The sequence below is a fragment of the Euprymna scolopes genome, chromosome 40 (assembly GCF_053919585.1).
Source record: "Euprymna scolopes isolate OS-2025 chromosome 40, ASM5391958v1, whole genome shotgun sequence".
Taxonomy (NCBI): domain Eukaryota; kingdom Metazoa; phylum Mollusca; class Cephalopoda; order Sepiida; family Sepiolidae; genus Euprymna; species Euprymna scolopes.
In genome coordinates this window covers 14,939,504-14,944,503 of record NC_136521.1, presented here as the reverse complement: position 1 = coordinate 14,944,503, position 5,000 = coordinate 14,939,504, and the positions used below count along the sequence as shown (strand labels likewise).

At 32.7% G+C, this 5,000-nt stretch overlaps 1 protein-coding gene across 8 annotated transcripts in view; it reads left to right on the top strand.

Annotated features, from left to right (window-relative positions):
* LOC145265389 (inter-alpha-trypsin inhibitor heavy chain H4-like) overlaps nt 1-5,000 on the top strand; it is a 126,324-nt gene that overhangs the window by 62,653 nt on the left and 58,671 nt on the right. The window lies entirely within an intron of this gene.

The following is a 5,000-nucleotide window of genomic DNA, read 5'->3' as shown; positions in this document are numbered from 1 at the left end:
CGACGTATTTTACCAAAATCAGTATCGTTTTTAAGTTCGATCTTTCATACGACAAATATCGAAAAATTGGCTAAAAACATTAATATCTTCCCCTTCAACTAGTCACTTTTCTACAGGGGGTCACTTTTTTCGCCGATATTTTTTTAAGTTATCCTCTCCTTTAGATTGTCTAGCCTTAATTTTAAAAAACGACTCTTCCGATTTGGCGGTGGTCGTAACAGCATAAACATTAGGTTTTAACCCGTTCTTTTCCTCCTTTGCGGTACGGGTTCGAGCCTGCCTTCCTACTACCACTTTTTTTTTTTGCTCAACATACCCATCCAAACACCCGGGCGACGCCGGGCTGAAATGCTAGTATATCTATAAAAGTGAAAGTGTATGTGTGTATGTGTGTCTGTGTGTGTACATTTCCTTACGTAATAACTCAATTTTAAGTCTACAGACTCGAAATTTGATATACAGGGTACTGAGATTACGGAAAATCGATGTGATCGGTTTTCGGGCAGAAATTTAGCGATTAAGGAGTCGAAGTTCAACAATTTGACCTTTCAGAACTCTACTAAACTCCTCCAACAATTTGGGGTCGAAACACTTGAAATTTTAGATATAGGTTTTTTGGACATGGATCTAACTTAATAACGTAATTTGAGCCCAAAACAATATATTTTGAGGGGTCATAATAGGAATCAAAGTTAAGAAAATTGACCGTTTTTTGTTTTTTTGTTTTTTGTTCAGCATACACCTCACAAAACCCGGACAACGCCGGGTACCCATGCTAGTATATATATATATTAATATATATACAGGGAGAACACCTCGCCCCCCAAAAAAACAGAGGACATTCAATTGTTTTTCTGGGCATTTTACAATCAACAGAGAAAAAAGTCCAAAGACCCTTGTGTTTTGATGTGATGTTTTGAATATAATAAACTAGTTATGACCAAAATGTCATTTCATCCGGACAAAACACTAAGAAACGGGGCCCAATTAGAGTTTGTGCCTATTTTTTGAGTCACCCTCTATGTATATATATATATATATATATATATATATATATATATATATATATATATATATATATATATATATATATATATATGAGCAAACAGTTAATAAAACATGTTAAAAAACACTTTGAAAAAGAGTTAAAAACATATTTAATCTGAAAAGGAAACACTTGATAAGTGGATAGTCCTTAATCCGCGGAGTTTCGAAGAAGAAATACTTTCCTTCTCATCAGAGGGTAGGAATTAGCAAAATGCAGGATCGGATTTTGCATGCAAAAATATTTGATGAAACAACAAGTAAGTCAAAGATCTTACTTGATAACAAACAAGTGAAGCAAAGAGAATATGGTGAAGAAAAAGGTGATTACACGTCAATGGATAGTCTGGTGGAAGATAAATAATCCAGTGACGGTAAAATCCAAATGCATAAAATTTTATTTATTTTATATATATTTTATTTTTTATATATATATATATATATATATATATATATATATATATATATATATATATATATATATACCAGCATTTCAGCCCGGCGTTGCCCAGGTGTTTGGAGGTGTATGTTAAGCAAAAAAAACAAAAAAACAGCCAATTTTAAAAATGTGACCCCTATTATGACTCGTCAAGATTTATTGTTTTCGGCTCAAATCTTATTATTAAGTTAGATTCATGTTCAAGAGATCTATTTCTAAAATTTCAAGTGTTTTGACATAAAATTGTCGGAAGAGTTTGGTAGAGTTCTAAAAGGTCAAATCCTGATAGTTTGACCACTTAACAGACAAATTTCTAGCCGAAAGCGTTTTCCCAAAGGGTTACAGTAGCTAGCCTGATTTCATTCTCTTTTTCAGCATGATTAGGGTCCATGACATAAAGCTGGGCAAACTTTGGTTCTTGTCCTACATCTAGCTGCAGTACTCCCATCAGTATGGATACCTTTCCTTGTATGGTGACTGTTGGTTGCCATCCATGGTGTCCAGGTGGTCCTGGTGGGTGATCAACTTTGAGACAGGCCATTGCTAAGGAAATGGTTTATCTGCCTAGTGTACTTGAGGAAGCATGCAGAGCGGGGATTAATTCCTTCCCGATAGATCAGGATGATCAGGGAATGTGGGTGGGACAACTTTTTCGTTCTTACAACACTTGCCTCTTGGTTCATTTTTCCATTTAATCGCATGACAACTTGGGCATACTGTGGCCATTTGAGAGGCTGCGTCGTCTTCAGTGATGAGAGATCCAAAACTGGCGTAGGACACCACTTGGTCTCCCGAGAGGATTTTTTCAGCGGCGCATGCTTTATTGTAAGCAAGGCCTAGTTGGTTTCTCTGGTGCTCTCGCCTATCAGCTGTCTGTCTTCTGTTTTGATCACGTCATGAACTCCTGATGTGTAGTGACTCCCCTCGCCTCGCATTAGCAGTAGCCTCCCGATCCTCTTGCAGTCTTTTATCCCTGGTGTGTGGTGTTTCCTGTCGCCTCGTATTAGCAGTGGCCTCCCGATTTCTTTGAAGCCTTTCATCCCTGGTATGTGGTGCCCCCTGTAACTTCGCATCAGCTGTGGCCTGCCGATTTCTCTCAAGCCTTCTTTTTTTACTCTGGAAACATTTGTCGTCTTCTCTCTTGAGATTTCACAGCTTGATTCGTTTTCCGACCCAACCAACTTTTCCGTCTTTTAGGCATAGTGATCGCTGGATTATAGAATAAAATGATGTTGATGAAATTGAATATTAGATATTGACAGATAGACATACAGACATAGACACATAGACACAGATATAGATGGATTGATACATAGGACATTATAGGCATATAGATATATAGATACACCGAAAGGTATATAGACATAGACACAGATATATAGATATATAGCCTAGATATATAGATATATAGATAGACGCATATATAGACACATCGACACATATATATAGGTATATAGACATAGACACAAATCTATAGAAATGTAGGCCTACTATATAGATACACAGAAAGTTCTGTCAGACACATATAGAAACAGATATATAGATATATGGGTATATAGATATATAGATAGAGTGATTGAGAACGCCCTAAAATGTAACTTTTTGCATTTTTTCTGCATTTTTGCATGCATTTTTTTGCATTTTTGCATGCATTTTTTTGAATTTTTTGCAGTTTTTTTTTCATTTCCATACACCAAACATGGATATAAATATCACTAAAACGTCCGCTGAGTGATAAGCTTCATTTTGGTACCTAATTTGCCTGGGTGGGTTTCCTGTAGGCTGAGATAAACCGCGTCACACACACAGAGAAAGTAGGAAAATTCATATGTAAATATTTTATATATATATATATATATATATATATATATATATATATATATATATATATATATATATATATATATATATATAATTTTGAGGGAATTAGACATATAATCTAACGAGCGGAGTTTATTTTTATGGATTAGTAAATGTATTAATACTATTAAAAGAAAAACAGTGCTCGTTGTAATGTAGATATTTAATAAGCTTGATAGGTATAGATATCCTTGAGCTATTTTTATATTGAGTAAAATTATTCATAATTTTTAATTGAAAATCTGTTTCAAAAGGAAATACAAACAAAATCAATAGTTTGTACGATCGTTTCGGAAACGATGTTATATTGAAATAGACAATATATCTTGAACAATGATTTATTAAAACGATTTTATATATTTAAACAAAGTTTTCTCATCAGTAAAAAAAAATGTAAGGGGGGGAGGTTACACACTCCAAAATAAACTAGCATTTTCGTATTGAGGCTGATATTTCTTTAAATATTAAAAACAATAATAAAGAAAAAGAGGTTACTAATTTTCATGTTGATAAATAAAAAATAAATAAATAAAATAGGGTGGAAAAGTAAAGATAAGAGAAAATATTTTTAATATTTCCCAATAAAAAAATATATATACCATTTTCCCGGCCATTTTTAAAGTTTGTTATTATTTCAGTCAATCTATTTCTTGTCATGTAAAAAGTTGTCTCTGGATGGTTGAAATAATTATTCATATTATTTTAAATGAAACACTGCTAAATTTATAATTACCAGTTTATTATCGTTGGAAACGCTACTTTTTAATTTAAAATTATAATTAACTTAGAAAGGGAGGTAACTATCATTTTTAGAAAAATGGCATTTCAATTAAAAAAAAAACTTTATCAGTCAAAGGGAGATAACCACTAATTATTTATAAATTTAATTATTTATACTTCTTTTTTTTGTTTTTTTTACAAAGGCATCACCACATTATCAAGGCCAAGAGGCCACTCAAGGATAAGGGTTAAAGAGTGTACAGTAGAAATTGGACAATATAGTAATCATTAGTAATGAAAGTTTGGTAAATTTGATAACTTATATGGAACGGCTCATCAAGAACTTATTTACGTTAGACTTGAAGACAACCATATTGTAGTCAGCCGGAAAGCAGGAAAACGGAAGACAATTCCACAGGCGTGCAGTTCTAAGAAAGAAGCTTTGTTCATGGAATCTACGTTTAGGTTTAGGCACAGATAAAGAGTGGGGGGAATTATTGATAGTGTTTACAGCTAGACGAATGTTTCTTGTGAAAGTTTGGCGAGGGAGGACCATAGATTGAAGCTCAGTCGAACACTTTCCATGAAAATAACGATACATCAGAGACAAACTCGCAACATTTCTTCTGTGAGATAGAGGTTGCAAGGAAGAGAAAAGGACATCTCCTACGAGGCTACGAAGTCTTAAACATATTAAGGATAATAAAGTCTATAATAGTAATACTATTAATCTTTGTGGTAGCAATCGAATAATAATATTTATAATAGTCGTTATAATAGTTATAGAACTAATATTAATGAAAAATACATATAAAATCAAAATAAAATAAATAATAAAATAAAAATAAAAATAAAAACTAATGGCAATAGAATACTACTACTACTACTACTACTACTAATAATAATAATAATAATAATAATAATAATAATAATAATA